Source organism: Giraffa tippelskirchi, chromosome 7 (genome assembly GCF_054371585.1).
Source record: "Giraffa tippelskirchi isolate mGirTip1 chromosome 7, T2T-mGirTip1v1.2.pri, whole genome shotgun sequence".
Taxonomy (NCBI): Eukaryota; Metazoa; Chordata; class Mammalia; order Artiodactyla; family Giraffidae; genus Giraffa; species Giraffa tippelskirchi.
Window position 1 is genome coordinate 119,789,119 of NC_137281.1, and position 22,840 is coordinate 119,811,958.

The following is a 22,840-nucleotide window of genomic DNA, read 5'->3' on the forward strand; positions in this document are numbered from 1 at the left end:
GAAAAACCTCCAATAGGAGGCCTTATTGCCCAGAGAGTAACACTGTTACAACAAGCTCCTTTTTGCATATCCAGAAATTCCTGAAACAGTTCATATGACCAACCCGTGGGCACAATCCCTAACTCCATGTGCAACCATACCTCTACCTTACTCTTTGACACTGGAAAGGCTATATATAATGTTTCTGGTCTTATAGGACACTCTTTAACCTTTATAGGGCAGTTTCCCTCAGCATATTCCTCCACCTCTCCCATCATTGGGGCCACCTTAGCGGGGTCTCTGAGCATCCTTGAATGAACGATCAAAACCCCACCTCGACTCCTCTTCGCCATTGACTTCAGCTGTTGTATTACGACACCTGGCCTATTTTTCCTATGTGGGATATCTACATACCTCTGTCTACCTACTAATTGGACTGGGACCAGCACCCTTGTATACTCCAGTCCAAACATTTTAATAGCCTTGCCTTGCCTATTCCTCTCATCCACAAGAAAATAAAATGAGCCATTCATTTCATTCCCCTCTTAGTAGGACTAGAAATAGTGGCTGAAATTGGAACAGGAACCGCCGGCTTAATCACCTCCATCAAAACTATCAGATACTATCTAAAGACCTATCAGACAGCCTCCATGAAATAGCTCAAGGCCTAATAACTATCCAAAATCAACTTGATTCGTTGGCAGCCGTAGTATTACAAAATAGAAGGGGATTAGATCTACTCACTGCAGAGAAGGGAGGTCTGTGCCTTTTTCTAGACGAATCCTGCTGTTTCTATGCCAACCAGACCGATATTGTCCAAGGAGCTGCAAAAAACCTTACAGATCGAGCCTCATGAATCTGCCAGAGATTAAGCAACTCCTGGCAGTCATGGTCAACAGATTGGAACCGGATGCCTTGGATTTTACCCCTTCTTGGACCATTCATTTTTATTATCCTCCTACTCACCTTTGGGCCTTGTTTGTTTAATCTTCTCCAGGGATTCCTCCAAGACCGAATCCGAGCCATTTCCAGAGACCAAGTCAAGGCTATTCTTTTGCTTGAGACCCCGACGGCTAGAATAGAAAATCAACATTACGGCCCTTAGACTTCCTTCCTCCCAGACCACAAACCCCTGACTCTTATTTGTCAGCACGAAGCCCTGAACATTAACATCACCCACCTCTTTTTCTCTTTCTGTATATATTCCTTAGGGTCTGGAATGAAAGAAAGTTACATGCTCAAAATAGCCTGGAGTTAAAACTCCCCTCCAGGTCCTTCCCACCATTCTATGCAAAACAAAGAACTCTCTCACCCGAAAAAAAAAAAATGGACATTAAGGTTGATTACGCCCAACTCCCAGCCGGTCCAGCCTCTGGCCAATCTCCAGAATTCCTTGCCCCAGCTGTTTAAGAGATAACTACTCCGAAAAACCTTGGAGAAGAATAGGCTCCCTTAAGACAGTAGCTTTCCACATATATGCCTATATATACTTACTCTTTTCTTGGGTTAGTGCAGCAGCTCACTAATCTGACTGCTGCCCCTTCTCGCCTCATTAAAGGTGATCTGTTCCTGTAAAGTGCCGGTCTCCTTCTTTTTCTGAACCTTGCCTTCTCTAACTCCCTTACCCTACACCCACCTTCCAACCAAGGGAGGGTTCCTGAGCCACTGCATCACATAAGTTAGACTTTTCCGACTCCTCAAAATCACCTTAGGTAGACCTTCCTAGGCCCCCACCATCAATTATAGTAAACTTTGCTTGAACTACACTCACCTAAAGTACAGTCCCCAGGAGGCCCAAAATCACCTAAGTAATTGTTTTTGGCTCCCATAATTACCTAAGGGCGAGACTTCTGGGCCCCACAACCACTTATGGTAGAAGTTCCTCATCCCCCACAATCACATAAGCAAGTACCTTTGCTCCTGCAATCACCAAAATTTCCTGAGACCAAAAGCAACAAAGACAAATCACCTGGCATCCCCAAATCACCTCAAATAAACATTTCTGGTCCCTCATGATCACCTTAAGTAGATTTTCCTGGGCCTAAATCAACAAAAGTAACTATCTAATCCCAACAATCACTAAGGTAGACATTCAGGCAGTTTACCTACAGTTACATAAGCCAGAGTCTCCTGGGCCTCCCACAACCTCCTAAGCTAGAATTTCTAGGGTCCCACAATCACCTAAGCTAGGGCTTCCCAAACCCCCACAATCACTTGAGGTAGAATTGCCGGCCCCCTGTAATCACCTAACATAGGGTATCACAAGCCTGCAAGAATTACATAAGCTAGGTTTTGGGCCTCTTAAATCACCTAAGATTTCCTGGGGCACCAAAGTCCCTGCTATATTTTCATGGCCCCTACAGTGAACGAAGGTAGGTTGTCCTGTTCCTATAATCACCTAAGCTCGAGCACTCTGGACCCACAATAACCGAAGATAGATTACTGGGTGTCTCCAGTCTCCTAAGGCTGAGTTTTTAAGACCGTACATCACCTAAGGCAGGGTTTTCTAGACATAAAATCACCTAAGGTAGAGATCTATGGCCCACCACCATCACATAGTATAGAATTTGGGGCCAAGGTCACCTTCTGTAGGGTTTCCTGGGTAGAATTTCTTGTACCCCCACCCAAATTGATCAAGGTTTAGAGTTTCTTTGCCTCAAAAATCTTGTAAGACTTTGTCCCCAGAATCACTAACATATTATTTTCTTGTCCCTATAATGAACTAAGCTATAGTTTCCTGAACCCCCAAATTCCCTAAGTTAGAGTTTCTTGCGTTCCATAAATTACCTAAGATTCCTGAGTCTAAAATCGCCTAATGTAATGTTATCAGGGTCATCAATTTCACCTAAGGTAGAATTTCCAGGGAACTAAGGTTGATTCCTGGGTGCCCACAATCTCCTGTTTTCTGGTTACACAATCACCAAAGATAGAGTTTCCTAGAATTAAATGACCTAGGTAGATTTTCCTGGCCTCCATAATAACATAATTACAGCTGCAGCTTCCTGTCCCCCTACAATGGCCTAAGGTACAATTTCCTGGGCCCCAGGTATCACCTGAACTAGAGATTTCAGGCCTCCCACAACCCCCTTCAACAGACTTTCCTGGTCCCCCAAAATACTCTAAGGAAGGTGTCCTGAGTATCAAAATCACCTAAAGTAGAGGTCATGTGTGCATGAGTGCTCAGTTGCTCAGTTGTGTCCAACTCTTTGTGACCCTATGCACTGTAATCTGCCAGGCTCCTCTGACCATGGAATTCTCCAGGAAAGAATACTGGAGCAGGTTGCCATTTCCTCCTCCAGTGATCTTCATGATCCAGGGATTGAACACTCATCTCTTGTGTCTCCTACAATGGTGGGTGGTTTCTTTACCACTGGGAAGCCCCAAGGTAGAGATCACAGACCCCAAAACACCTAAGGCCCACAGTCACTTAAGGTTGAGTTTCATAAACCCCCACAATCACCCTCTCTCTACAACTTCCTGGGCCCCAACAATCACCTAGAGTAGAGGCCATAGCCCACCACATTCATCTAGGTAAAGTGTGGGCCACAATGAGCCCCTACCTGAGCCCCTGCAATAACCTAAGGCAGAATTTTCCTGGACCCCTACAATCAGTAAAATAGAATGATTGGCCCCCACAAAGTAATAAGTAGATTTTCCTAGGCACCCACAGTCATTTAAGGTACAGTCCCCTAGAGCAGAGGTCCCCAACCTCCGGGCCATGGACTGGTACCTCCTGTCAGATCAGCGGCAGCATTAGATCAGAAATAAAGTGCACTGGGCTTCCCTGGGGGCTCAGTGGTAAAAGAAACTGCCTGCCAATGCAGAAGACACAGGTTTTGTCCCTGATCCGGGAAGATCCCACGTGCCATGGAGCCAACTAAGCACACGCACCGCAACTGTTGAGCCTGTGCGCTAGTGCCCAGGAGCCGAAGCTACTGAGCCCACGTGCTCTAGAGTGCTTGCTCCACAACAAGAGAAGCCACACACTGCAACCAGAGAGAAACCCATGCAGCAACAAATACCCAGCACACCCAAAAATAAATATTTTTAAAAATCAACTTAATGAAAAAGAAAGAAAGTGGACAATAAATGTAATGCATTTGAATCATCTCAAAACTATCCCCTGAGCCCTGGTCCACGGAAAACTTGTATTCCATGAAATCGGTCCCTGGCGCCAAATTGTGGAACACTGCTCTATAGCACCACAATCACCTATGGTTGAGATTTCTGGACCCCCACAATCACTTATGGCTGATCTCTCTGGGCACCCACAATCACCTAAAGCACAAGTAGCTAGGGCAGAGTTTTCTGGGACCATAATTGGAGAAGGCGATGGAAACCCACTCTAGTACTCTTGCCTGGAAAATCCCACGGAGGGAGGAGTCCGGTCGACTGCAGTCCATGGGGCCACGAAGAGTCGGACATGACTGAGTGACTTCACTTCCACTTTCCACTTTCACTTTTCACGTTCATGAATTGGAGAAGGAAATGGCAACCCATTCCAGTGTTCTTGCCTGGAGAATCACAGGGACGGAGGAGCCTGGTGGGCTGCTGTCTATGGGGTCGTACAGAGTCGGACACAACTGAAGCAACTTAGCAACAGCAGCAGCAGCAATCACCTAAAATAGAGTTTCCTGGGCCCTCACAGCACCTATCTAGAGTTACCTGAGATTACCAACCCCCTACAATCACCTAAATGAGGGATTCCTGCGCCCACATAACCTAGACTGAGAGTTGTCATGCCCCCATGACCACCTAAGGCAGAGTTTCTTGGGCCCACACTATCACTATCACCTAAAGTAAGTTTCTACCAGGGAACAGGGCACAGAATTGGACAGAGCCAGCACATCAGTTAATCTAGATTAGAAACTCTCAATTCCACATGCATAGAGAATCGCCAGGGGGATCTTGACACCAATGCCCAGGGATCCTCCTACCTCCCCCGAAAATTCTGATGCAGTTGGTCTACACGCCAACTGTAGCATTTCCAAGTGATTCTAATCAGTAGGAAGAATTAGATGAGATTCAGACCTTCATCAGTAACCATTAACCCCCAAGGTTCACAAAAGAGAACTCCAACTGCACAGCAGAAGCAACAACATAGCAGGAAGAAAATTTCCAAGGGAGGAGAAGCAAAGAAGAAACTAGAATACAACATCAGTACCTCAGATTTGGAAGCCTTTTAAAAATCTTCCTGGGATAAAGTTCTTGGAAATGAGAAACATTACTGAGATAAATTTGCTGGGCTTTCCAATAATTTTAGCAATTTTTACATAAAATTTACCATCTTAACCATTGTAAATTGTACAATTCAATGTATTTACAATGTTATGCAACGATTACCATTATCTAATTCCAGACATTTCCAGCTCCTATAAAGGAAACCCCACATCCATCAGGCAGTCACTCCCAATTCTCCCTCCCCCAGCCCCTCGCCACCAGTAATGTACTTTCCATCTCTGGCTTTGCCTATTCTGGCTGGTCATTTCATATAAATGGAATTATACAACAAGTGGCCTTTAGAGTCTGACTTCTTGCATTCAGAATGATATTTTCAAGGTTTATTCATGCTCTAGCATATGTCAGTATTTCATTCCTATTTATGGCTGAGTAATACTTCATTGTATGGCTGTATCACATACTTTGTTTATCCATTCATCTGTTGATGGACATCTGGGTTGTTTGCTGTTCTTGGATATTATGAATAATGCTACTATGAACATTCTTTTGTAAGGTGTTTGTGTGGACATATATTTTCAAGGTATATTCCTTGGCATCCAGTTACTGGGTCATGAGGTAGTTTAAGGTTTAACATCCTGGGGAAACACCAAACTGTTTCCCAGAGCAATCGTTCTATTTAACATTCCCATCAGCAGCACAGGAGAGTTTCAGCTTCTTCAACTTTCCAACCTCAGGGTTTCAAAGGGGAAAGGGAAAGAGCTGCCTGGGCACAACCTGAGGAAAATACATCTTGTGCCTTTAAAATGCAGACAAGACCCATAACCTGTGCCCCCTACCCCTTCACGTTTCCAGTGCCACATGGCCGCCCATCCTGACGTGCCAGCCCCACAGCTGACCTCTCCTAGACAAGGGCAGAGATCAGCCACTGACTCCTCTCTCTGCCCCGTGCAGTCAGAGTGCTTCCCCCACAACACTCGGCCACTTCTGCCCCGTGGCCTCCATCCTGCTTTGTTTGCCACTCAGCTGCCATTACAAGTTCTGCTCAAGAAGCTAATGAAATGCGTCATTTAACATTTCTCAGCCAAACTTCTTCTAATATCATTTAAAATTCAAAAGGATTGAAAACACAGGTGAACACAATAAAAACCCTGAGACAAGGCACTGCTGTGCCCCCTTGTTAGGCACACTCTTGGGGATAGGTTTATGACTTACTGGCTACAGCTCTCCAGTTCTGGTCACCAGTTTAATGAGGGGCCCCAAATTTGAACACACAGATCCAGACAGCGTCTTCCTCTGCAACGCTCGCACATTTTCTTAGCTCCTACGGAGACCCAGTTCACGTACTATTGAAGCCTGGCTTGGAGAATTTTCAGCATTACTTTGCTAGCGTGTGAAATGAGTGTAACTGTGCAGTAGTTTGAACATTCTTTGGCATTGCCCTTCTTTGGGATTGGAATGAAAACTGACCTTTTCCAGTCCTGTCGCCACTGCTGAGTTTTCCAAATTTGCTAGCACATTGAGTGCAGTACTTTTACAGCATCATCTTTTAGGATTTGAAAAAGCTCAACTGGAATTTCATCACCGCCAGTAGCTTTGTTCGTAGTGATGCTTCGTAAGGCCCACTTGATTTCACATTCCAGGATGTTTAGCTCTAGGTGAGTGATCACACCATCGTGGTTATCTGTGTCATGAAGATCTTTCTTGTATAGTTCTTGTGTGTATTCTTCCCACCTCTTCTTAACATCTTCTGCTTCTGTTAGGTCCATACCATTTCTGTCCATTATTGTGCCCATCTTTGCATGAAATATTCCCTTGGTATCTCTAATTTTCTTGAAGAGATCTCTAGTCTTTCCCATTCTATTGTTTTCCTCTATTTCTCTGGTTTGATCACTGAGAAAGGCTTTCTTATCTCTCCTTGCTATTCTTTGGAACTCTTCATTCAGATGGGTATATTTTTCCTTTTCTCTTTTGCCTTTAGCTTCTCTTCTTTTCTTAGCTATTTGTAAGGCCTCCTCAGACAACCATTTTGCCTTAACCTCAGATGTGCAGATGACACCACCTTTATAACAGAAAGCAAAGAAGAACTAAAGAGCCTCTTGATGAAAGTGAAAGAGGAGAGTGAAAAAGTTGGCTTAAAACTCAACATTCAGAAAACTAAGATCATGGCATCTGGTCCCATCACTTCATGGCAAACAGATGGGGAAACAATGTAAACAGTGAGAGACTTTATTTTTAGGGCTCCAAAATCACTGCAGATAGTGATTGCAGCCATGAAATGAAAAGGTGCTTGCTCCTTGGAAGAAAAGCTATGACCAACCTAGACAGCATATTAAAAAGCAGAGACATTACTTTGTCAACAGAGGTCCATCTAGTCAAAGCTATGGTTTTTCCAGTAGTCATGTATGGATGTGAGAGTTGGACTATAAAGAAAGCTGAGTGCTGAAGAATTGATGCTTTTGAACTGTGGTGTTGGAGAAGACTCTTGAGAGTCCCTTGGACTGCAAGGAGATCCAACCAGTCCATTCTAAAGGAAATCAGTCCTGAATACTCACTAGAAGGACTGATGCTGAAGCTGAAACTCCAATACTTTGGCCACCTGCTTCGAAGAACTGACTTATTTGAAAAGACCCTGATGCTGGGAAAGATTGAGGGCAGGAGGAGAAGGGGATGACAGAGGATGAGATGGTTGGATGGCATCACTGACTTAATGGACATGAGTTTGAGTAAACTCCAGGAGTTGGTGATGGACCGGGAGGCCTGGCGTGCTGCGGTTCATGGGGTCGCAAAGAGTCGGACGTGACCCAGCGACTGAACTGCACAAGACTGGAGGCTCTGGAAAGCCATGGCTGAGAGCGCACCTTTTCAGGCAAGCGCTTTGCCCACGGCCCAGATGCGCTCGTTTTCCTAGTTGGCTGCCCTTGGCACTGGAGCGACGCCCGGTGCTTTCCACTACCCCTTACGACAGCCATAAACGTCAGGCCAGAGGTGTGTGCTAACGCTCAAGTACTGCAGGCCCTCCCTAGCTCCCTGTGTTTTTCCCAGGAAGAGGATGATAGGCCGAACAGCAAAGATGAGCTGGGATGGGAGAGTTGAATCAAAGCAGAAAGAGAAGCCATGGGGGGTGGGGGGGGGGTGCCACCCAGTACCAGCATCACCTCCACCTTCTGTAGCCTCGCAGCAGCCCTCCTGGCTTCTTTTCTGAAGTCCCTTTTGCCCTGTGGATATTTAACCTAGTCCTGTCCCAAACTTGAGGCTTCCATCTTGAATTTTGACTTATGACCTTAAACCCTTTCCTGGTGGCTCAGCGGTAAAGAACCCACCTGCAATGCAGAAGATGCGGGTTCAATCCCTGGGTCAGGAAGATCCCCTGTAGGAGGAAATGGCAACCCACTCCAGTATTCTTGCCTGGGAAATCCCATTGTCAGAGGAGCCTGGTGGGCTACAGTCTATGAGGTTGCAAAAGAGTCAGACATGACTTAGCAGCTAAACAACAACAACAAAACTCTTAAACACTTCAGTGATGATAATATGCACAAAGCACTTGGGACACTTCTATTATAGGACCTCCCTCGTGGTCCAATGGTTAAGACTCTGGGCTTCCACTGCAGGGGCTGCAGGTTCCATCCCTGGTCAGGGACCTAAGATCCCACATGCCAAAGGGCAAAGCCAGAAAAAAAAAAAAAACACCGCTGTTATAGCTGCATTCCTGATCCCAGAGCCAGCCTCAGAGAGATCTAACAAAGCCTAGTGACAAAGGCAGATATGGGGGATACGTCATGTTTCAGGGAGTGGGACTCCCCATTTGGCTTACAAGCCAGTTTCCACCTTAGGCCTCAGGTAAAAGGACCCCATAACTGCCAAAATTCTATCCTAAGAGGTAAGAAACAATGAGCGCATTGCTCTCGACTTGGATTATAATGATAGTGACTTTTGATTTCCTGATAGAGTCCTGTATCTCCTGGCACAGTCTTGCCTCCAAGTGTTTTCTGCTTTCAATATATGAAGAATGCCAAGTGGGGAAGACATTTCTGCTGATCTAACACTTATCCATAAAATATATTTTTAAAAATAAGATGCAGACCTGATGAATCATGAAGTCATCTTGCCTCAAGACTAATAAAAGTCTAGTAACCCAAAGAGAGGTACAGGATCATAAAAAGATCATCAGTTTGCATGTATCATCTGCTAAATGTAAGCATTTTGAGAGCTTGATCTTATGTGTTTCTGTTTTCAGGGGTCACTGGCTACCTTGTGCTCTAATCACCTAATGAAGAGGAAACCTCCCACCATCTGGCTTTCAGGAGCTGAAAATGAAAAAAGAAAGGATAAAGTTAAGAAGTCTGTGATCTGAACCCTGCACCCTTTTCTGGTGTTGAAAGCATGGAGGCCGTTGCTCTCCTGATGTTAGTATTGTAGTGACACTGACCTTGACTTCTCCATACAGCCTAGATACCCTGGTCCATGCTGGATCCGCATGTCAGCTTTCACTTATATCTTCACATCTCCTCTTCTTCTGGAAACAGGGTCAAACTCTACATTATTTTCTGTGCCACTATTTAATTATCCTATGAGCTTTATTTAAAGGAATTACGGTAGGACTTCCATGGTGGTACAGTGGATAAGAATCTGCCTGCCAATGCAGCGGACATGGGTTCAATCCCTGGTCCAGGAAGATCCCACACGCTGTGGAGTAACTGAACCCAGAAGCCAAAACTAATGAGCGCATGAGCTGCAACTATGAAAGCCCATGCACCCTAGAGCCTGTGCTCCACAACAAGAGAAGCCACCGCAATGAGAAGCCGGCATACCACAATCAAGAGCAGCCCTGGCTCATCACTACTAGAGAAAGCCCTTGCACAGCAACGAAGACCCAGTGCAAACAAAAATAAAATAAATGAATAAATTGTTTTAAAAAATAAGACAAAGGAAAGCAGGTAAATTTTAAAATATGTTTCTCAGTTTGTTGTTAGACCTGTGGGTCTCAGTCTTGATATACACCTGAATCACCTCAAGTACTTTTAAAACTACAGATGCCTTTGCCAGCTCTGGAGTCTCAATTTGATTGACTTGGGTGGGGCACAGCTTGAACAGGTTCTAGAAGATTCCCCAGGTGATTCTACCATGCAACCAGAGTTGCACAGCCAGAGTTGAGAACCACCACATTAAATGATTACCTGATAGTTAACCTTTCATGATAATGCAATTCCACTTGAGCTCAATCAAGTTAATTGTTCCAGTTAAGGTTTCAGGTAAATCTCGAGATACTTAAAGATTTCCATTTAAATCAGTGTCAAATTTCTTGTTTTCTTTTTTACTTTTTTCGAAGTAATATGTGGTCATAATTTAAAGAATCTAATAGTTCAGTAAGATCTGTTGGAAAAACAACAGTTCTTAGACTCCCTCCTGCCATTTGCCAGCCCCAGGAGACAACTCCTTTTAACTCTTTTAATTGATTCTTTGGGTATTTGCCTCTATATCTTTAAACAGAATTCTTGGATTATTATTCCTTGATTTTCAGTGTGGGATGTTATTTATTGTCTTCACATCATGATAGTGAAGATTTATCTTTTTTATCCCCTCAACTCCTGCCACACAAGTTTCTGTCCCTCTACTCCCACCCAATATATTTATATCATGATTTTGCTTAAATAAATATTAATTTTTTAATTATTATGATTCTGTACACCATTCAGAGCTGAGCCATGTAACAAACTATGATTACTTCTTCTTTCATGTACATGTCTCTTATTTCCTTGAGTTAATATCTGCCTTAATTTTCATTTGATTAGGTTTTTTTAAGTGAATATTTTTATTTTTAATTAATTAATTTTTTTGCTGCACCTGGAGGCTTGTGGGATCTTAAAACTCCAACCAGAGATTACACCTGAGCCCTCAGCAGTGAGCTCAGAGTCCTAACCACAGGACCTCAGGAGAATTCCCCACTTGATTCGTTTTTTTATTAGCTTTCTATGAACTTTTCAGTAATCCATCCTTAAATTCTCCAACAGTTGTTTAAATCTCTTCTCAAGACATTTTTGAAGTTCTAAGATCCCACAAGTCTTCAGGTGCAGCAAAAAAATAAATAATTAAAAATAAAAATATTCACTTAAAAACCTAATCAAGTGAAAATTAAGGCAGATATTAACTCAAGGAAATTAGTTAATATCAGGTATTTCATAAATTTCGTCTTCCTGAAGAACTGTCTCTCAGAGCTTTCTGACCTGCTCAAATCTGTGCTGGTTGCCATCTGTACCTGGTACACGATTATTATCCTGCAACATCCATTCAGTATCATCATCCTGGGTTGCCTTAGCTTTTATTGCCTGTAAGATCTCCTGTTTCCTTTTTCTAAAACTTTTCATATTTATTTTTATTTTCGGCTGTGTCAGATCTTTGTTGCAGCACGTGGGCTTCTCTCTAGTTGTGCCATGCAGGGTCCAGAGTTTGAGGACTCAGTAGTTCAAACATGCTGGGCTTAGTTGCCCCCTGGCATGAGGGATTTTAGTTCCCCTACCAGAGATTGAACCCAGCTCCCCTGCGTTGGAAGGCAGATTCTTAACCACTGAACCACAAAGGCAGTCCCAGATCTCCTGTTTCAGTACCCTAGTCTTTTCTCTTGCTTGGTTTACTCCCTCATTTTGCTGAAATACATCCTCCGCTAACTTCTTGAAAAAGAGTATGTGGAAGGTAAAAAACTGAAGCCCTTGCGTGTCTGAAAATGTCTTAGTTCCACCTTCACAGTTGATTAATACTTTGAGTATCAAATTCTAGATTGTAAATCATTTTCCTTCAGAATTTGAGATCCATTTCATTTTCCTCTAGCTCACAGTGTTAAAGGCAACCTTCCATGTTTTTTTTAGCTTGCAGTGTTGATTCCTGATCCTTTTTCGGTGGCTCTTTTTTCTCTCCGGAAGCCTTTAGGATCTTCTCTATGACCCTAGAGTTCTGAAATTTCACAATGATATAGGGGTATATTTTCATTCATTGTTCTGGGCACTTAGGTGAGCCCTTTCAACCTGAAAACTTGTGTCCTTCAGGTGTGAAAGTTGTTTACCAGGTGCCTTTGCAGATAGAAGTGTCCATGTGACATGATCTGGCCAATGAGGTGTTAGCAAAAGTCTGTGAGGCGGTTCTGGGAAATCTTTTGCTTCCCTAATATTGAGACACAGACAGTGCTAGTATGGCCTCTTCTTCTTTCTCCTTCCCTTGAATATGGATTCATATGGATAAAAATGGAGCTGTAACAGTTATCTTGAAGCCATGCTGCTGCTAAGTCGCTTCAGTCGTGTCCGACTCTGTGCGACCCCATAGACGGCAGCCCACCAGGCTCCGCCGTCCCTGGGATTCTCCAGGCAAGAACACTGGAGTGGGTTGCCATTTCCTTCTCCAGTGCATGAAAGGGAAAAGTAAAAGTGAAGTTGCTCAGTCATGTCCGACTCTTAGCGACCCCATGGACTGTAGCCTACTAGGCTTCTCCGTCCATGGGATTTTCCAGGCAAGAGTACTGGAGTGGGGTGCCATTGCCTTCTCCGTGAACCCATGAGAGACAGGCAAAATAATCACAGATGTCATCCCTGATAATTTTTACCACTGACCCAGTACCAGAAGCTGAGCATCTCCTGAGTTTTTCACATGAGAAAAATGAATGCCTATTTTTTTTTAAATCTCTGTAGGTTGGTTTTTCTGTTACTTGCAGCCAATTATTCCTGATAGATTCCTGCTGACCGTAGATGCTTGATAAACATTTATTTGGCTGAATGCTATAGACAGGATGAAAGATTTGAGCTCATAGATGTCTTACGTGAAATTGTGTCTTCTCTAAGGAAGAAAACTGAGAAAGAAAAGTGCCCAGGTTGGGAAGTCCCTGGCAATCCAGACTCTGCACTTCCAATGCAGGGGGCACAGGTTCGATCCTTGATTGGGGAACTAAGATTCCACATGCTGTTTAGCATGGTCATAAATAAATAATTAAAAAAAAAAAAGTATCCAGGTCTTTCTTGGTGTCTTCAAAAAACCTCTGCATAAAAGAGGAACTTGATCAAAGTAGCCAAAGTTACCAAAGATGCTTGGGGGAAGTGAGAAGAGATCAGTGTCATGGCTATGAGAGAGCATTTAAAACCCCACTGCACACACTTCACAAGCTTAAAGAATTATAGTATTTGGAGAGGAAGGGGTGGCATTTCTTAAATTAGCAAGAGAGGAAAAAGACCTAAAAGGTCTGGCAGGGGAATGCTTGGTTTTATCAAAAATACTGGCATATCCATTGATGTTTCTTACCTATAATATATATTGAACCCAAATAATAATTACACTGTAATGTGTGTTCCTGGGATTCCCAGTGGCACTACTGGTAAAGAACTTGCCTGCCAATGCAAGAGACATAAGAGACACAGTCTCAATCCCTGGGTCGGGAAGATCCACTGGAGAAGGAAATGACAACCCACTCCAGTATTCTTGCCTGGAGAATCCCGTGGACAGAGGAGCCTGGCAGGCTATAGTCTGTAGGGTTGCAGAGTCGGACGTGACTGAAGTGACTTAGCATAGCACACAATCTGTGTTCCCAAGGTAGACCATTCCAGAATCAGTGTTTTAACAAGGAGCAAAAGAATGGCTTAAGAAATAAAGCTCATTTCATCCTAAAAACAAGGCACTAAAACTTTCTAGAAACAAATGCATTTCAGCATGATTGTAATTGTATGTTTCCACCACACTAAAAAATCAAGCAGCTAAAGCAGGAGTAAATTTTATTTAAAAGACATGTATTAAGCACCAATTACATATCTAGAAAAGGCTCAGTTTGGCTATGAAACTGACTTCCTGCTAAAAAGTCAGGCAAGGTCAGATAAATGGGACTTAGCGTCATGGTCCACCACAGGATCTTGTATACCTTTGGGAACAGGAGTTGCCCCTACAGCTAGAGACCAGGGTAGCTATTCAAGGGGAGAAGCCTATTTCTCGGAAATCAGTTTTCAGGAAAGAGAAGTTGGGTTTTCTGTGGTTTGACAGCTCTGACCAGTCTTTACTGAAGCTATTTATATTTTTAAAGCTGCTTTCCAGTAACTGTGAGCAGCCCTCGAGGTTGGCAACTGTCCTAGGAGGGTGGTGACCAGGGCCTGCTCCATGAGGGGGTGGGGAAAGGGGAGAAGGGGAAGGGATGTGAGGACTGCATAAAACAAGAGGCCCAGAGATAGCAAGTGGCATTGCAGTGAGGCAAGGGAAGGGCACCTGGTGGACTAGGGGCAGTGGGTGACCTCGTGCTGACTGAGCCACTGGGTGAGCTGGCACCTAGGCTGCCTGAGGCGGGCACTCGGATACAGCTCTACTCTGCTGGTCTCCCAACATGACCATCTTCATGGTCACTGAAGAGATGAGGAGAGGCTCTTGAACAGTAATTCTTAGTAATCCTGGCTCTTCTCTTTATTGGAGGTTTCAGAGGGTCCCCTGGCCACCGGTGAGGTGGAGCGATGCAGGCCCTGGCTGTGCCCAAGCAGGAAGGTCACACTCCCCTCTAGGCTCGTGGGGAAGGCTTGGGTCTTTTAAGGTCCCAAGGTGCTTGGTTTGCCTCTTTTCTGCTCCCAGAGGGGAGAATAAATGAGCACAGAGGTACATGCATACCAGAATTGCCAGTGTGATTCATTCAACTTCCTTAGAAGAGAATTGAAATTCTCTCTCAGCCTTAGCTCCTTACCTATTGAAGCTAGTTTATTGTTTGTTTTATGGTGGCACCATGGAGCTTGTAGGATCCTAGTTCCCTGACCAGGGATCAAACCTGAGTCCTCAGTGGCAAAAGCTGAGTCTTAACCACTGCACCACCAGGGAATTCCCTGAGTCTAGATTTTTAAATTATTTATTCAATTGTGTGTGTGTGTGTGTGTGTGTGTGTGTGTGTGTGTGCGTGCGTGCATGTGTGCTCGGTTATGTCCGACTCTTTACGACCCCATGGACTGCAGCCCTGCCAGGCTCCTCTGTCCGTGGAATTTCCCAGGCAAGAATACTGGAGTGAATTGCCATTTCCTCCTTGAGGGGATCTTCCCGACCCAGGGATCGAACCCGTATCTCCTGAATCTCCTGCACTGGCAGGTGGATTCTTTACCACTGAGCTACCTGGGAAGCCCTTATTCAACTTTAGGAGCAATTAAATCCCTGCAATTTTTTTTACAACTTGGTCCTTTTTATGTGGCACAGACACTTTTATTATTATTTTTAAATTTCTATTATGGACAATTTCAAAAATACAAATTTAGAGGAAACGACATAGTGAATCCTCACATTCTACAAATCCAGCTTAAACTGTTACCAACTCACAACCAACCTTTTTCATCTTTTATACCCTTCCTTACAACCTATCACTTCAAAAAGCAAATCCCAACCACTCCAGGCAAGCTTCTGAGTTCTTTGACCTGCACATAGTGGTCCTCAAGTGGTCCTGCTTTCTGGTATGACAAGATGTTCCAGGTTCATCCTGTACTTTTACTGTTCCAGGGGAATTAGCCATTTCCTTAAATAAGAAACAATATTTCAAGAATACAGTCTGGGTTCTCAGGGTACTGTTGCATCAGCTGATCACTGTTTCTAGGATACAGTGCCCACTTGGGCATTCTTTTCAGGCTCTAGTAAACATTTGGACTCACATCACTACAATAGGCCACACTTGGCACTGACTTCACTTAGAATAAGAATACAGGACAGGAAACAGCCCACCAACAGGGGAGTGGCAGGCCTTTGTCCAGGTACCCCCATTCCCTACCCCTTGGAGGAGGTCATCAAAAGGACGTGACTGCCGATTGATCCATGAGCTGGACCCAGGCAGTCAGAGGTTCCTCATCCACTACCCGCTCCTTGGAATGCATGTTCTGCCCTGTGTTCCCACAGTGGGAGCTGTTCCAAGGATGCAGCCTTGAGTAAGGTGTTGTTGAAACCATCTGGACAGTATACATGACTGAACACAGTTAAGGCAGTCAACCCTCTGTATCCACAGGTTCCGCATCCTTGAATTCAACCAAACTCAGATGGAAAAGAGTCAGAAAAAAATTCCAACAGCTTCTGAAAAGCAAAAGTTGAATTTACCAGTAGACCAGTAACCACATGGCATTTACATTGTATTTACAACTACTTACACAGCATTTACATTGTATTAGGTATTGTGTGTAATCTAAAGATGATTTAAAGCATAGGGAAAATATGCATATACATTATATGCAAATACTATGCCATTTTATGTAGGGGGCTTGAGCATCCATGGATTTTAGTATCCATGGGGGTCCTAAAACCAATCCCCTGAGAATACCAAGGGAGGATGACTGTATGAACTTTTAATTAAGCTTCTAGCAGGCAGGTGCTAGAGGGTGCCAGAAATCCATTGATCTTTCTGCATCCTAGGACAAGCCTTGTATGTAAGATGCTTTGTTTGTTAAAACCTGCCACCTACCAACCTTGAGTGTTCTGCCTCTTTCTTCAGTCTCTCCTTGCCCTCCCTGTACAGGAGCCAGTTTGCAAACTGACACCACCTCCCCCCATAAATTACCAGATAAAGTACAGGATGCTTAGTTACACTTGAATTTCAGATAAACAATAAATATAATCCTCATATGCCAATTAGAAACTAATATTCTAATATTAGCAATATTTTTATGGGACTAGCTTGCTTCCCTGTTCCCTCAAGGGATATGTCCAATTCCAAGAGTCATACTTCTCAGGAAACTTCAAAGCCACAGCTTTCCACCATGTCTTTCTAATTTATTCACTGTCCTCACTGTCCAGATACAGTAGGTCATTTTTACCATAAACAATGTTGCCTAGTAATGTAGCTGACATTCTATCTTCGTCAGATTTTCAGAAAAAGAGAACTATAAAATGTAAACTTCACAGAGAATGAGAAATGATTTTTTTTTCAGCCCTATGCAAATAGAGGCCTTTTCAGCGGTCAGAGCTAGATCAAAGCAGAAATAGATGATAACGGAAAAACTCAATTTTCCACCTGAGCCAGGAAAACCCTACTGTGCGTTCTTTACTACTCACACAAAACACTTCACTTCTGACACTCCTGATCCCCAAATGTGTGGGGGGTTTTCCCTACACCAAGCAGAAACAAAGGAGGGGCAGTCAGGAAACACCAGTGCAGCGTGGGGCAGGGTTCTGCTTCCTTCTCAGAGAATATACCTCACAAAACACCGTTGAGTTCTTCTGTGAGACCTGAAGCTCCACCCAGCCTGAGGATGTTAGCTGGAACACCACCTTGTTACCTCACTACCAACCAATCAGGAGACAGTCTGCAGACAGTGGAAGACAGCAAAGACTCTGACCCCCGCCCCCATCCCCAGGTGTTTCTCCCTTCAAAAACTGTCATGGCCCTAGCAGAATCTTCAGAGCTGGTTTTTGGACATGAGTTCACCTTCTCCCCAAGTCACCAACCTCCTGAATAAAATACCTTTTCTTTTCTAATCAACACTCATTCTTGTGTATTGGCTTTTGAGTGGCAAACAGCTGAACCTGAGTTTAGTTACGCTACACTTTTTTTTCTTTACTATTAATACATATGCTTATAACTTTTAGTAGTGAAAAATGGAAGACATATAGTGTTGAGTCATCTGTCCGCAAGGAGTTATTTAGTACCTACTATATGGTTGGCACTACTCTAGGCATTTGGGATACATTATTGAACAAAACTGACAAGGTCCTGCCTTCTTGGAGCTTACATTGAGTGGATGAGGGAGATACACAACAACCAATTAGCATAAGAAATAAAATTGCTTAATAAGTAAGAGATGATAAGTGTTAAGAAAACAAAAATAGAGCAGGATGGGGAGCTGGAATGCTGAGTGGTGGGGCAAGGGTTGGCTGCAGGGCTAAACAGGGGCACAAAGGCTCCAAGACAAAGGGCTTAGTCCACAAGACTATCAAGAGAAGTATACCTATATACAAAAGTACATCTATGACCTCACCTGTTAAATTTATACTTTAACACCTATACTACATATATATCCATGTGGTTTCTTTACATATATTGTATTTTCATAGAAAAAAAGTACTATAAAATATCTACAGTGGCTATCTGTGGAAGAATGTGGTGATTTTTTAATTTAATTTCTTTTATGCTGCTGCTGCTAAATCGCTTCGGTCATGTCCGACTCTGTGCGACCCCATAGACGGCAGCCCACCAGGCTCCCCCGTCCCTGGGATTCTCCAGGCAAGAACACTGGAGTGGGTTGCCATTTCCTTCTCCAATGTATGAAAGTGAAAAGGGAAAGTGAAGTCGCTCAGTCGTTTCCGACTCTTAGCGACCCCATGGTCTGCAGCCTACCAGGCTCCTCCGTCCATGGGATTTTCCAGGCAAGAGTACTGGAGTGGGGTGCCATTGCCTTCTCCTAATTTCTTTTATAGTTTACTGTATTTGTTATGTTTTATAACATCAAATAGTTTATTATCAGAAGTAAAACAATATATAACATTACATGTTTAAAAAAGCAGAGCTATTTTACCTTTCAGCCCCAGGAAAGGTGTTCTTAAAGGGGCAAGGAGGTGTGGTCTGACAGCAGTAAGGGGTCTGACACTTCTGAGGAAACTGTATTCTTCCTCAAGGGGGAGCTTTACCTTTAAATAAGGAGGCAGCTGAGTCATGAGTCAGGAGGTGGATTTCAAGAGAGCCATGTGTAAAGGGTAAATTTTTCAAAATTCCACCTCCACACCTAAAGAACCACGCTCAGAGTGGCTCGAATGCTTCTGACACTCTAACGCCTGCCTCCCTGGCCAGTAATAATACAAAAGTCCATTTTTGGAAATAAAAACAAAAAATAAATGAGACCTAATTAAACTTATAAGATTTTGCACAAGGAAGGAAACTATGAGCAAGGTGAAAATGCAGCCTTCAGAATGGGAGAAAATAATAGCAAATGAAACAACTGACAAATAATTAATTTCCAAAATATACAAGCAGCTCACGCAGCTCAATACCAGAAAAACGAACAACCCAATCAAAAAATGGGCCGAAGAACTAAACAGACATTTCTCCAAAGAAGGCATACAGATGGCTAATAAACACATGAAAAGATGCTCAACATCATTCATTATTAGAGAAATGAAAATCAAAATCACAAATGAAGTATCATTTCATGCCACTCAGAATGGCTGCCATCAAAAAGTCTACAAACAATAAATGCTGGAAAGGATGTGGAGAAAAGGGAACCTCCTTACATTGTTGGTGGGAATGCAAACTGGTACAGCCACTATGGAGAACAGTATGGAGATTCCTTAAAACACTAGAAATAGAACTGCCATATGACCCAGCAATGCCACTGCTGGGCATACACACTGAGGAATCCAGAATTGAAAGAGACGCATGTACCCCCAATGTTCACTGAAGCACTGTTTACAATAGCTAGGACATGGAAGCAATCTAGATGTCCATCAGCAGACGAATGGACAGGGAAGTTGTGGTACATATACATAATGGAATATTACTCAGCTATAAAAAGAGAACTCATTTGAGTCAGTTCTAATGAGGTGGATAAAACTGGAGCCTATTATACTGAGTGAAGTAAGTCAGAAAGAGAAACACCAACACAGTATATTAACTCATATACATGGAATTTAGAAAGACAGTAATGACGGCCCTATATATGCAAGACAACAAAAGAGACACAGATGTAAAGAACAGACTTTTGGACTATGTGGGAGAAGACGAGGGTGGGATGATTTGAGAGAATAGTATTGAAATATGTGTATTACCATACATACATATGTGTATGTATGTGTATGTAAAATAGATAACCAGTGCAAGTTTGATGCATGAAGTAGGGCACTCAAAGCTGGTGCTCTGAGACAACCCAGAGGGATGGGGTGAGGAGGGAGGAGGGAGGTAGATGCAGGATGGGGGGAAACATGTGTACCCGTGGCTGATTCATGTCGATGTATGGCAAAAACCACCACAGTATTGTAAAGTAATTATCCTCCAATTAAAATAAATAAACTAATTTTTAAGTCCATTTTCCTTGAAATCAGTTAACAAGTACAGTTTAGCAAGGATTGGACTCAGCAAATACAAGAAGGAAGAGCATGCTCCTTGACCTTAGGGAGTTAACAACTCAACCAGAGATTATCTTTCCACTGGGAAAGGAGGAGGAGAGAAACCTGTGGGGCAAGGGAAGATTTGGCAGAGATTCATCAATGCAGAAGCAAATGTGAATCAGCACGATGTTATCAGATGATTGAGAGATGGGTACATAGAGGAGGGAAGGGCTTCGGGGGAAGGAGGGCAGGTGGAGAAGCAGAAAGAGGCAGAGGCCAGCAAGTCCATACTGGAGGCACAGGTAGTGCTGTGAAAAGCCTATGACCTGAACTGATACTGGAGATTTTGCAACCTAATGACCCCGAGGAAGGGGTCACCAGGAATTGCACTCCTGGCCACAGGTCTCTTAGCAAATCTGACCCACATGAAACCAAAGAGCAAAGAAACACCTGTGGGTCATGATGCTGATGCAGCCATCCCATTGCTGCCAACCAACTTGACTCACAAGCGTTTACTTACTTGGTCAGAGGGAAGCTGGGTGCAATCTCACTTTCATCACCGAGGCTTGCTTCCCTGCATGCTCGGAAATATGGTGGGGCAGGTCCTGGCCAGAGGATGAGAGAATGAAGGGGGACTAGACATGCTCATGGGGGAAAATGTATCTTTCTCATCCCAATATATGTTGTGCTTGGAAAAGAGAAGAAGACCAGCTAACCCAACCTGAGGGTCAGGGAAGTCTTCCTGGAGGAGACGGTACTTGAATTGGTTGGGAAGGGCATGTGGGAGTCTGAGAGGAGGAGAGGGTTCCAGGCAGAGGGAGCAGCACAGGAGAGGGAATGGGGCATCTCTTCATGCAGTAACCTCAGCCTGGCTGGAGCCCAACATTGAGTGCATGGACAAGGTAAGGGGCGATGCTGGAGTGGAGGCCACTTTCTCTGGAGGGTGACGGGAAGCTTTGAGGGTTTTAAACAATGGAGTTGGCTGATGATTGATACAGAAGTTTGCTAAAGTCACCAATGACCCTTGTGTTGCCGAATCCATTTCGTACTTTTCGATCTGCATCTAATGTGAATTCTCATGGTAGCATTTGGTCCCACTGGCCTCTCCCTCCATCCTAGAGCATTCTCATGTCTTGACTTCTCAGTCACCACATTCTCCTGGTTTTCTGTCCACCTCCCTGGTCACTCTTCTCAGCTTCTACTTTGACTGCTCCTTCTCTCACTGGGCTCTGAATGTTGGTATTCGACAGACTGTGTCTCGGCACCTTCTCGTCATTCACTTTTGCTCTCAACCACCTCATTTATTCCCATGGCTTCACATGCATCTATTATACATAATAGAATCAGGGGAGAAGAGAGGACTCAGAATCAAGTCAAATCAAGCATAGGGTCCTGTCTCCGGGGTGTCATGGCTGAGTCTGCATGTTCATACTGAACCATGAACAATTGTGGGATGAGTCAGGGTGGAGAGGGTCAGAATGAGTAGTTCAGAGATTAGTAGAGGCATGTAATGAGGTGGGGGGCAGGGAAGAGGAGAGCTGCAGATTAGTATAGTTAGTGCCCTGGATTAGAAAGAAAGCAGAGAACTCAACTCACTGTTCCCAAGCATGGAGGGAGTGGTGGACACTGATGCACATTTAAAGACCAAGTCCAAGGTCATAGAAAAATGTGATTGCAGGGAGGTTCAGGAAAGACGCGTAGGCCCATCTGACTCCAAAGTCCAGGAAATCACCCAAGGCAGGGATCCAGACCACAAGAGCAAGGCCAGCAGACTGGTGGCCCTGGCCTGGCTTGAACTTCTGCTGTGGTGTGGGCAGGCAGGCAGGCATCCAAGGATGTGCTCCCAGATGAGGACAAAGGCTTGGGGTGTTGGTGGACTCTGTGTGCAGTCCAGACCACACTGACACATTCATGGTGAGACAGGGAAATCATGAGCCGTTCCTGGTCCCTTATGGTTTCCAACCTTACATGCCCCCAGGACAAAGAATTTAGCCACTGATAAAGCAAATTCCTTTTGTGCTTCATTAGGAGTAAGGCTGCAAACAAGATCCAAACATGGTCTAAAGAAATTTTTGTGGCATTTACAATCAGTAGGAAAAGGCAGATCATTCAGTAAATTATGTTAGAACAATTGACTATCTATTTAGAAAAAATTAAGTTAGAATCTTAACCTTAAAATCAAGAACAAAAATAAATCTAATAATTATTAATTAATTTTAAAACTTTCCAGAAAGAAAAGCCTAGGTTCCAATGACTTCATTGATGAATTCTACCAAACATTCAAAGAAGAACTAATACTAATCTTTCACAAACTCTCCCCCCAAATAGAAGAAAGAATATTTTCTAATTCATTCTTTGAAAAGACAACCCACTGAATGGGAGACAATATTTGCAAATCATATATCTGATAAGGGATTTGTACATAGAATACATAGAGAACTCTCACAACTCAGTAATAAAAAGACAACCCAATTTAAAAATGGGCAAAGATCCAGGTAGATATTTCTCCAGCGAAGATATACAAATACCCAATAAACACATGCAAATATCTCAGCATCATTAGTCATTAGGGGAATGGAAATCAAAATCACAATGAACAGATATAGAGAAAAAACTTATGGCTGCCAAGGGGAGAAGAGGGAGTGGGATGGATTGGGAGGTCACAATTTGTATATAC